Raw genomic sequence first — 12,347 nt, 5'->3', positions numbered from 1 at the left:
ATTTCTTATTACACTCTTTGTTATCCTCTGTTGGCTTTTGTATCCTTCCCAATCTTCTGATTTCCCACTGTTATTAGCCACTTCATAGGATCTCTCTTTTTCTTTAATACATTTCCTGACTTCCTTTGTCAGCCAAGGTTGTCTAATCCCTCCCCGGTTAATCTTTCTTTTCTTGGGAATGAACCTCTGTAGTGTCCTCAATTATACCTACAAACTCCTGCCATTTTTGCTCTAGTGTCTTTTCGGTTAGCCTCTTCTTCCAGTCTATTTTAGTCAGTTCCTCTCTCATGCCTTCATAATTACCTTTATTCAACTGTAACACCATTACATCAGATTTTGCCTTCTCCCTTTCAAACTCCAGACTGAACTCTACCATATTATGGTCGCTACTTCCTAACGGTTCCCTTACTTTAAGATCTTTTATAGAGTCTGGTTCATTGCAAAGCACGAGGTCCAGAATAGCCTGCTCTCTTGTGGGCTCCATGACAAGCTGTTCCAAAAAGCCATCCTGTAAGCATTCCATGAATTCCCTTTCTTTAGATCCTTCCAGACTTATATACTCACTTTTCCTTCCCGGCTGCCCCTCTGCTCGCCGTCACTTCCTCTGCAGCTCCCGCTCTTTCTGTGGAGAGAGAGAGAAAAAAAAAACACACCGCTGCCCGCTACAGGTAAGCAATTTTAAAACGAACTGTCTTACCTTTGCTGTAGTCTCCCGGGTTCGCTTTTACTTCGACGCTGCTCCCGCTCAAATTTTGACTATGGTTCATAGTCATAGTTTTGACTATGGTTCAGACCAACGCATTACAGGAAAGATGTTGAAGATTTGGATAGGGTTCAGAGGAGACTTACTAAGATTTTACCGAGTCTGGAGTGAAGGACTTATGAGTAATGCTGAGAGACTTGAATCTGTTTCTGGTCGTGAGAAGACATTTGAGGCCTATTAATTGAGACATATAACATAAACAGAGTTAGATGAGTTGGACAGTGAGAGCCTTTTGTCTTGGATCGCGATGCCTAATGCGAGGGGAGACAGTAAATTGAGGTAGATACTAATCCGAATAAATAGATATGGGACAGATGCCAGAGGTAGGTTCTTTACTCAGAGTAGTCGGGCCATGGAATGCATTGCCGGCAACAGTGGTAGACTCGTCAAATTTAAGGGCATTTAAATGGTCATTGGATAGGCATATGGACAAGAATGGACTAGTGTTAGTTACTTGGGCTTCAGATTAGTTCCACAGGTCAGTGCAACATCGAGAGCTGAAAGGCCAGTACTGCACTGTCATGATCTGTGTTCTAGAGGGCATAAATATGAGATGGGAGAGGAAAGACTTAGATGGGATTGGAGGAGAACATTTTTCACACAGAGGATGGTGCAGGCATGGAATGGGTTCCCAGGGGAAGTGGTAGAGAAAAGTACAATAACAACATGTAAAAGACATTTGGGCAGGTACATGGAGAGGAGAAGGTTTGAAGGGATATGGGTCAAGTGCAGGGAAACATGACTTGTTCAGGGACTCTGGTCAGCATGGACTAGTTGGATCCAAGGAACCCTTTTATGCTGCATGGCTCTGTCTCCAGTTATTGGAGGAGGAGATAAGGCATGTGATAGACACTGTAGCAAGTCACAGTGATAGTGATTGTAGTCTGGAATGCAGTACATTTCAAATATGTGGAGGGGCTATCGGGAAGTGAGGAGGTTACAGAGACAGGAACTGTTATAGGAGTTACAAATTATTGAAGACACTGGTGCACAAGACATGCCACAGATACAGTGTTGCAGAGTAATGAGTCTTAGTACAACAGAACTTACAGTAGGGGTGGGGATTGAGCCTGAGGGGTGTGTGTACTGTGCTCCCCCTCCAGCACTGTATCTATGTCATGTCTTGTGAGCTGATGTTTGGAGCCCACTCTTGCTCTCTGCTCTGTGCGCTGTGAGTGATCTTACCTCATGCAGGATTTATTGAAGACTCCAGATCTCCCTTCCCTTTGTCTTTCTGGCTGACCAACTATATTCAATGTGGTGATGGACGAGACACCCAGCAGATGGGAAGTCTATTTAGTCATGAACCTACTGGAGACAGAGAAATAGACAGAATGGGATGTTAGACGGATGAACTGAGGGTTACACATACAGAATGGCACTAAGTCACACAGAGATCTGGAAAATCCCAGTCTGCATCCTTGGCCTGTTCTGCCTCATCTCTCTGGAGTGGAGAATTCTGTTGGCTGAGGATCTGGAGTAGCTGCAAGAGTGAGAGACACTGACAGCGGCAGCAGTTAGACCCCCACAGTGAGGGATACCACGTGGAGAGAGACTGAGTGATATCACCAGACTGCTTGAAGATGTCAGAATCAAATAATTGTGTAGGAAGAATGGGTTTTGCTTCAGTATGCACTGGCATAAACGATCAGGAATGAGCAACCTGTGAGCAGGTGAAGTGATGGCCGAGTGGTATTATTGCTAGAGCATGTATCCCAAACCTCAGCTAATGGTCAGGGGAGACAGGTTTGAATCCCACCAACAGAAATGGGGGAAGTTTAAATCAATAATTAAAAACAACTTGCAATTACAAATTCATGAATAAGTATGAAACCATTGCTGATGTCCAAAATAATCTTTGTTCATCAAAAAGACACTGGTCCTTAAGAGAAGAACATCTGCCTATCCTCACGTGGTCTGCACGACATACCCACAGTAAAGTGTTTGTCTCTCAATTTACCTCTGAAATGGCCGAGCAAGTTACTCAACTCAAAGGCAGCTCAGGCTGGGCAGCCAGAGACACCCATATCCCACAAGTAAATAAAAACAATCCCATTGCACTGGGATCCAGTGGAACCATGATGAGAACGGAGTATTGGTAATTATGTTGGCAGGTTTATGGACAGAGCTTTAAATTGATAGAGAGGATGCAGGGACAGGGTTCAAGTGAAAGGAGCTTTCCAAATCCAAAGATAAAAAGTGAAGCATCAGAACAGCATGGGAATGTGACTGAAGTCAAGCAGACAGGAACAGGATGGAAAAACTTTAACTAAAACTGTACATCAGGTTTGTGACAGGAGATTATTGGAAAGAGTAAATTATGTTTTATTTTGGAATGGACAAAGTATTTTCAATAAGGTAGATGGATTTGTGACACAGAGATAAATGGGATTTAGACACTAGAGAGACATGGTTACAGGACGAACAAAAGGTGGAACATAAATATTCAATGGTTCACAATCTTGTGGGGTCTAAGGCAGAATGGGAAAGGACGGTTGGGTAACGCTGACAGACATGGGTAACAAAGGCATTACAGAGAAAGTATTTGGCCACAGATCATGAAGTAGAATCTGTCTGAATGTAAATTCTGGCTACTACTTGCCAAGGTCACAAGCAGCAGAACAGTTTTAGCCACCGAACAGGATTTCCTTGCTCATCATTGCATTAAACAGGAACTCATTGGAATTTTTAACAAAGGCATTGAGATAATTTTGGGAAACTTCAATATTCGCATAATCTAGCACAATCACACTGACAAGAGTGATATTCGAAGAGGAGAACTTTTTTTTCCCATCAGTGTTTCTTTGAATATCACATTGTGCAACTGGCGAGGGACGCAGCTATCTCAGAGCGACTTTTGTCTGATGAAGCTGAGTGAATGAGTAATGGCACACAGGGAGATCCTCTGGGAAACTTGGATAAAGTGAAATTTAATTAATTCTAAAGCTTTAACATGAATCACAGAATGGACAAGACACAATGTGAAACAAAATAGCCCATTTACATGGGTTTGAGAGGAAAACTGACCAAGGGTGAACAGGATGAACAGACTAGAATGTGTGTCTGTAAGCAAACAGTTGAAAACACTTGAAGAATGATGTAAAACACTCAACAAAAGGACATTCCATTGAAACAGTCAAAATCTCAGCAAGAAATTTCCTGCTGTCCCTCACTCAGGACAAATGGATCTTATTAGATTATCAGGCTTAGAAGATCACCAAAAAGTACTAACAATTCTAAAGTGAGAGAGTGTTTAGGCAGTAAGTGTTAGAGGGATTGTGAACTGTTTGCTTGCAGGAGGGGGGCAGTGAGAAGGGAAATCATTGTCAGGGTTTGATGACAGGTCAGGAACAGGGAGAGGTGAAGGTGCTGGAGGTGGTGAGAGTGTTACAGAGAGTGGTCAGGGCCTGAATGGTGTTACAAAGCCAGTACGGATTGTTGCAGCTGGAGGGGTTCACAGAGGAATGGAGGGACATATGTATTTAACTTATTCATTCATGGGATGTGGGTGTCACTACCAGAACCAGCATTCTTTGCCCCAATGCTAATTACCCAGAGGGCAGCTCCGAATCAGCCATATTGCTGTGGGTCTGGAGTAACATGACAGCCAGACCAGGTTAGAATGTCAGATGTCCTTCCCTAAAGGATGTAAGTGAACCAGATGTATTTCTCCTACTGATCAACAATGCTTTTATGGTGACCTCACCAGTGTCCACCACAACATGACATCCCAACTCCTACTCTCAATGCTGTGACCAATGAAGGTAACCATCCCAAACACCTGCTTCACCAACCTGTCTCCCTGAGACACCACTTTCAAAGAGCTGTGTACCTGCATCTCTGGCTCGCTGACTGACAACACTACCCAGGGCCCGAACATTAACTGTACAAGTCCCGCCATGGCTTGGTTTACCAAAATAGAACACTTCACATTATTTAATTAAACTCCATCTGCTATTCTTCAGCCCACTATCCCAGCAGTACTGTTCATCCTGTTTTATCATAGTTAACCTTCTTCACTGTCCAGTATATCACTAATCTTAGTGCCACCTACAAACGTATTTACCAGGAAAGTAATATTCTCAGCCAAATCAATTATCCAAATGACAAACACCCCCAGTCAGAAAAACAAAATGTCTCTAATGACCCTCTGTCTCCTACCATGTGGTAAATTGTATATCCAGTTGACTAGCTCCTCCTGGATGCCGTATCCTTTTACTTTGATCAGAACATATTACCCAGTTTTCCATACGGAACGTAGAACATAAAACAGTACAGTATAAGGCCCTTGGGCCCTCAATGTTCTGCCGACCTTTTATCCTCCTCTAAGATCAAACCTACATACATTTCATTTTGCACTATCATCCATGTGCCTTTCCAAGACTCTTATTAAATGCCCTTAACGCACCTAACTACTACCACCACTGCAGTACATTCGACACACCCACCACTCTGTGGAGAACCAAACTCTGAAATCTCCCCTTAACCTTCTTCCAGTCACCTTAATATTATACTCCCTTCTGATAGACATTTCTGCCATGGGGGAAAAAATCACTGTTCACTATGTCTGCACCTCTTATTATCTTGTTCTCTTCGACCAAGACGTCCCTCATCCTTCTTCACTCCAATGAGGAAAGCCTTACCTCCCTCAAACTTTCTTCATAAGACATATTCTTCAGTCCAGGCAGCATCCTTATAAATCTTCTCTTTACCATCTCTTAAGCTTTCACATCCTTCCTGTAATGAGAGAATCAAAACTGAATATAATATCAAAGAGTGGTCTAAGCAGAGCTCCATAGAGCTGCAGCATAGCCTCACGGCTCTGAAACTCAATCCCTCAGCTAATGAAAGCCAAGACAACGTATTCCTTCTTAACAACCCTATCAGCTTGGGTAGCAACTTTGAGGGATCTATGGACATGGAACCAAACATCCAACTGTTACTCCACACTGCCAAGAATCTTACTTTTAACCCAATATTCCAAATTCAAGTTACGACCTTCCAAAACGAATCACTTCACACTTTTCCAGGTTGAATTCTTTCTGCCACCTCTCAGCCCAGCTCCCCATCATGTCAATGCCCTGTTGCAACCAGCAACAGATCTCCACACTACCCACCACTCCAACAATCTTTGTGTCATTGGCAAACTTACTAACCCAATCTTCCACTCCCACATCCAAGTCATTTATAAAAATCACAAAGAGCATGGTTCCGGGAACTGATCCCTGCAGAACACGACTGGTCACTGAACTCCAGGCTGAAGGTTTTGTATCTATCATCGTCCTCTGTCTTCTAGAGGCCAGGAATTCTGTATCCAGACAGATAGGTTTCCCTGTATCCCATGCCTCCGTACTCTCTGAATAGTTCGAGGTAATGAGGTGCTGTATGAAAGGATGGAGAAGTGCTGTGAGGACCGGAGAAGTTTGCAGTGATATCATGTGCTGGAGAGGCTGGAGGGTAGATCAGTAAGGGCTGGGTGTTACCGACAGAGTAGGTTGTAGATGCTGGACAGGATGATAGACAGAAGGATAAGGATTTTTGTAGGGATTTTGGGATAGTGGACACAACACTAAGTGTCAAAGTCATTTTGGAAAGAAATAAGGATAGTGCAGAAGTGAAGGTGCCAAAATTTGGAGAAGCCCCCTAATCATTAGAATATTACTGTCACTGGGCATTATCATTATCACGAGACAGGATCTGGCAAACACAGACTGGGAGGAACTATTTACAGTTGGGTTCATATTCGGATTAAGGAACAAGGTTAAAGTGATACAGGGAGAATTCTGGGCCAGTGTGCTCCCAGAAGAGAAGAGTGAAAGACAACGGCAGTAACTGCAGTGAATACTGGTCACGCGATATCGTGACCTGGATAAAGTAAGTACAGTGCGATGAAAACAGGCGAAGCACTTCAAAAGTATAGAGAGTGCAAGGGGTCCTTAAAAATGAGGAGCAAAGAATGGGCTTGAAATACCCTTGGGAGATACCGTTAAGAAAAGGCCACAAGGTATTTTATCAATACAGTTCGAGGAAGAAGATTACTAGTTAAATAGTTGTGCCTGTTAGAAACCAAAGGGATAATCTGTGCATGGAGCCAGAGGAAGTAGGTGAGGTCTCCAATGAATACTTCCCATCGTATTCACACAGGAGAAAGACATTGTAGCCGGGGATTTCAGTTGGGATGGTGAGGTTCTACAACATGTTAAGATCAATAAGGAGCAAGTATTAAATGTCTTCACAGGCATAAAGGTGGGGAAATCCCCAAAGCCCAAAGAAATATATCCCAGGCTGCTATGGGAGGTAAGGGAGGAGATTGCTGGGGCACAGGTGTATATATTTAATACTTTGCTGGCCACAGGTGAAGTGCTGAATGACTGGAGGATCGCTAAGGTGGTTCCTTTGTTCAAGAAAGGCAGCAAGAATAGGCCAGGTAATTACAGAGCAGATAGTCTGACAACAGGGGGAGGGACATTTCTGGGAACAATTCTGAGGATGAATAAACACTTGAAAAGGCAGGGATCAACTTGGCTGAGTCATCGCGGATTTGGCAGAGGAAGATACTGTCTGAGGAATTCAGTTGCGTTTTTTTTTAAATGATCTCTCAAAATATTGATGAGGGCAGTGCAGATGATGTGGTTTACATGGACCTGAATAAGGCCTTTGACAAGGTCCCACATGGAAGGCTGGTCCGAAAGGGAAGAGCCACTGGGATTCAAGGCAAGTTGGTAAATTGGATACAAAATTCGTGGATAAACCTCTTCGTGTTTGAAATTCTTTCACCAGCGGGTGTACCACAGGGATCTGTGCAGGAACCAGCACTGGTTAATCTATTGAATAATAACTTCGATGTGAAAGCAAAAGTTATCATTCATAGGTTTGCAGTCGACATGAAAGATGAAGATGTTCACAGTGAAGGGGATGGTCTCTCGTTACAGTCTGATGACGATCAGATGATAATCTGAGCAGAGTTTACTTCTGATCAATGTGAGGTCATACCCTGTGGGAGGTATGATAAGCAAAGGGCAGACATAATGAATGGTTGGTTCTTGCCGACTACTGAGGAACGCAGGGACCTGACCAAATATCCCTAAAGGTGTCAGAACAGGTGGACTGGGTGGGGAAGGCACCTGAACTGGGAGCAGGAGGGGGACCCATATCCTGGTGGGGCGAATTGTGAGAGCTGCTTGAGAGGATATAATCCAATCTGGCAGGGTGTTGGACCGGAAACAGTCATAAGGTCAGAAAGAAGATTGAGGTTGGTGCACAAGTTAAAGACAGCAATTTCAACAGACAAGGCAGGCAAGAACATAGCAGGGAATAGTGGAAAACCGATGATTAAACTGCATTTATTTCATTGCAAGGGGCCTGACAGCTCAGGAAGATGAACTCAGGACATGGATTGGGACATGGGACTGGGATATTATAGTTATTACAGAAACACAGCTGAGGGAGGGGCAGGACTGGCAGCTCATTGTTTCAAGGTAGAGATGCTACAGGAAGGGGAGGCAAGAGAGGACGCGTGGTGGTGGGTTTTGATTGCATGAATCATCACAGCAGTACTTAGAGAGGATATTCCTGTGGGATCGCCCAGTGAAGCTATGTTAGTGGAACTGAGAATTAAGAATGGGTCATCACTCTGACACAATTGTCCTATTGACCCCGAATAATCCGTGGCAGACTGAGAAACAAATATGTCAGGAGATCTCAAATATCGATCACAATAATAGGGTTGTTATGGCAGGGGTTTTTAAACTTTCCAAACTGAGACTGGGCCTGCCAGTGTTCAGCATTTGCAAGGGAGGAATTTGGTAATTGCGTTCCAGAAAACTCCCAATCAATATGTAAATGGACTGAAAAGAGAAATGGGCAAAACCTGACCTCCACTTGGGAAACAAGGTAGGGAAAGGGACTGAGGCAGTTGCATGAGTTTGAAAATGGCTATGGAAAAGGACAGGCCTGGTCCACAAGTTCAAATTGTAAAATGGGGCCAGACTAATATTGATCGTATCAGCCAAGGAACTTTGAAAAGGTGATTGGAGAGTCCATTTACAGGGAAAGTGAAATCTGGCAAGTGAGAATATATTAAAAGTGAGATAAATTGAGCGTTCAGTGCCAGCATGTTCCTGTTTGTGTGCAGGTCAATGCCGACAGCATTTTGAAACACTGGCTGTCTGTTAAGAGTCCGGTCAAGGAAAAGGGGAACATGTCAGCTGGATGAAGGGAATCCACGAGGATCACAGGGGCTGGAGAAATACACTTTGGGTGGAAATCAGGAATGCAGAAAGGGTACATGAAATAGCCTCTGCAGAGAAGCATAAGGAGAATCCAAAAGTGGTTGTATAAATATATTAAGCGTAATAGAGTAACTCGAGACAAAATAAGGGCCCTTAAAGATGAATGAGGCAATTGATGTGCAGAAGTGCTGGATATTTCCTAAGACCCTAAACAATGTTTTCACTCCAGAACTTACTGTGGAGAAAGACTGGGGAACTCAGGGAACAAGAGCAATATGTTAGACCACAATTGAGTTCTCGGCAATTCCAGTCACCCTGCTATAGGAATGACGTTGTGAAATTTGAAAGTGCTCAGAAAAGATTAACAAGATATTGCCCGGGTTGTTGCTGAATAAGCTGGGGTTACTGTCACTGGAGAATCGGAGACTGAGGGGTGACCTTACAGAGGTTTATATAAACATGAGGGGTATGGATTGGGTAAACATTGAAGGTCTTTTCCCAGGGGTTGGGAGTCCAAAACTAGAGGGCATAGGTTTAAGATTAGAGGGGAAAGATTTCAAAGGGACTGAAGGGACAGCTTTTTCATGCACATGGTGATGCGTGTATGGAATGAGCTGAGAGAGAAAGTAACATAGACTAATACAATTACAACATTTAAAAGGTATCTGGTTGGGTATATCAATAACAAGTGTTTTGAGGTACTTGGGCCAAATGCTGGTAAATGGGATGGATGCATTTAGATCTTCTGGTCAGCATAGATAAGTTGGACCGAAGGCTCTGCTTCCATGGTATCCATCTCTATGACTTGAAAAGAGTGCACATTATAGAAGAGGTGGTGCTGGAGGTTTTAAAACACAAAGGTATGGACAGCCCCACGACTTCATTAAGTGTATCATAGGACATTGTGGGATGCTAGGCAAGAAATTGTGGAGCACTGAGCAAAGGTATTTGTACAATTGACAGCCAAGTGTGAGGTGCTGGAAGACTGGAGGGTGGAATCGTGGACTGTGAAGGAGGTTTGCTAAAATGGATCTTGATAATATGGCTGAAATGGCTGAGAAACCGTAGATGGAATTCAATCTGAATAAATGCGAGGTAGTGCACTTGGTAAAACAAACAAGAGTAGAGCTTATACAATTAATGTTCGGGCCTCGGTTAGTGTTTTAGAGCAGAGGGCCCTCCGGGTTCAGGTACATAAATCTTGAAGCTTACATCACAGGATGGATAAGACAGTGCTTGGCATGCCTGACTGTTGCTCAGTCCATTGAGTGGAGGATTTGGGACATCATGTTGAGATTGCACAGATATTGGTGAGGCCTGTTCTGCAATACTCTGTCCAGTTCTGGTCGCCCAGTTATTGTGAGGATATTATTAAGCTGCAGGGCGTTCAGAAGAGATTTACCAGGATGTGGCTGGGTATGGAAGGCTTGAGCTTTGAAGAAAAGCCCATCCAGCCAGTCTTTTTTCACTGGAGCCAGGAGGATGAGAGATGGCCTGATGGAAGTTTATGAAAAAGATGAGGGATATAGATAGAGTTAATGGCAGTTACCTTTTCCTCAGGATGGGGGAGTCTCAAGTGGAAGGGCCACATTTTTAGGGTGAGAAGAGGGACATGTTAAAAAAAAACATGGGGGCTAATTGTTACACAGAGGGTGGTTTGAGAGTGGAATAAACTTCCTGAGGAAGTGGGGGGGGGACTGTGGGTACAAATACAATGTTTAAAACACATTTGATTAAGTACAGGAATAGGGAGGGGTAAGAGGGATATGGGCCAGCAACAGGCAGCTGGGATGTGTTTAGTTTTAGGTAATGTTTGGTACAAACTGAAGGGTCAGTTTCCATGCTGTATGGCTCTATGGCAAGAATATAGTTTTATTCCATTATTTATGAAAGGCTGCAATGGAAAGCCAGGGAACTTAAGGCCAATTAGCCCAACGTCAGTGGTGGGTAAGTTGTGAAAGTGATTCTGCCAGATAGGAGTCACATTCATTTGGAAAAGCAAAGATTGATCAAAGATCGTCAGCAGGGCATTGTGCAGACAAAGTCAGGGCTCACTAACTTGACTGCTTTCGTTGAAGTTGTGACCAGATATTGTCTACACCAATGTCAGCAGGGCCTTTGACAGGGTTTAGCATGATACACTGGTTAGTAAGGTTAGATCACATGGGATCAGGGAGAGATCGCCAACTGGATACAAAATTGGCTTCACATTAGGAGACAGAGGGAGGTGGGAGAGGGTTGTTGTTCAGACTGGAGGCCTGTGACCAGCGGTGTGCCATAAGGATCAGGGATGGGCCCACTGATGTGTATCATCTACATAAACGATTTGGATGAGAATAAAGGAGCCATTGTTTGTAATTTTATGGATGATCAAATTAATGGTGTAGTGGACAGTGAATACGGTTATCAAAGGGGATCTCGACCGAATGGTGCTGCATGCCTCTGTCTCCAGTTATTGAAGGAGGAGACTTCCGAGATAAGGCATGTTGTAGATACTGAAGCAAGTTACAGAGACAGGGATGGTAGGCTGGAATGCAGTACATTTCAAATATGTAGAGGGACGAAAGGGAAGGGAGGAGGTTACAGGGACTGGAACTGATGTAGGGGTTACACACTGTTGGAGACACTGGTCAAGGAGACATGACATAGATACAGTGTTGGAGAGGGAGCGCAGAACAGAAAGATCCCAGGAAGCAGTCCCACCCTCTCGTGGGAGGCCTGCTTTCCCCTTTGTTGTACTGATACTCACTAAGACAGCACAGACCTGGATCGATAACTGTGACACTTCCGATGCTGACTCAGTACAAAGTAAGTTAAAGTTGGGGCGGTGATTGAGCCTGGGGTGTGTCTGTACTGTGCTCCCCCTCCAGCACGGTATCTATGTCATGTCTTGTTAGCCGATGTTTGGACCCCTCTCATTGCTCCTTGCTCTGTGCACTGTGAGTGATCTTACCTCACTGCAGGATTTATTGAAGGCTCCAGATCTCCCTGCACTTTGTCTCTCTGGCTGACCAAACATCTTCAATGTGGTGATGGACGAAACACCCAGCAGCTGGGACTTCCACTGAGTCAGTAACTTCCTGAGTACCTATAGGAGACTGAAAGATAGATAGATTAGGAAATTAGACAGCAGCAGTGAGGGTTACACAGGGAGAAACATACTGTGTCCCACAGATATCTGGAAAATCCCAGTCTCCATCCCTGGCCTGTGCTGCTGTATCTCTCTGGAGTGGACAATTCTATTGGCTCAGGATTTGGAGTTGCTGCAAGAGTGAGAGACACTGACAGAGGCAGCAATTAGATCCAGACAGTGAGGGATACCACTTAGAGAGAGACTGAGTGATATCACCAGA

The 12,347-nt window shown here is 44.0% G+C and overlaps 1 long non-coding RNA gene across 1 annotated transcript in view; it reads right to left on the bottom strand.

Moving 5' to 3' along the window:
- The window catches only part of LOC140472593 (uncharacterized), a 32,140-nt gene extending 20,053 nt beyond the window's left edge, over positions 1-12,087 (bottom strand). Inside the window, exons 1-3 of the long non-coding RNA XR_011957752.1 lie at positions 11,948-12,087; positions 1,949-2,074; positions 565-937 (exon numbers count right to left, since the gene is read on the bottom strand). This is a non-coding gene — a long non-coding RNA (uncharacterized lncRNA). The remainder of the gene's footprint in view (positions 1-564; positions 938-1,948; positions 2,075-11,947) is intronic.
- Between the last annotated feature and the right edge of the window lie 260 nt (positions 12,088-12,347).

Source organism: Chiloscyllium punctatum, unplaced genomic scaffold (genome assembly GCF_047496795.1).
Source record: "Chiloscyllium punctatum isolate Juve2018m unplaced genomic scaffold, sChiPun1.3 scaffold_375, whole genome shotgun sequence".
NCBI lineage: Eukaryota > Metazoa > Chordata > Chondrichthyes > Orectolobiformes > Hemiscylliidae > Chiloscyllium > Chiloscyllium punctatum.
Note: the sequence above shows the minus strand (reverse complement) of the source record. Positions and strands in the feature narration are given on the sequence as shown.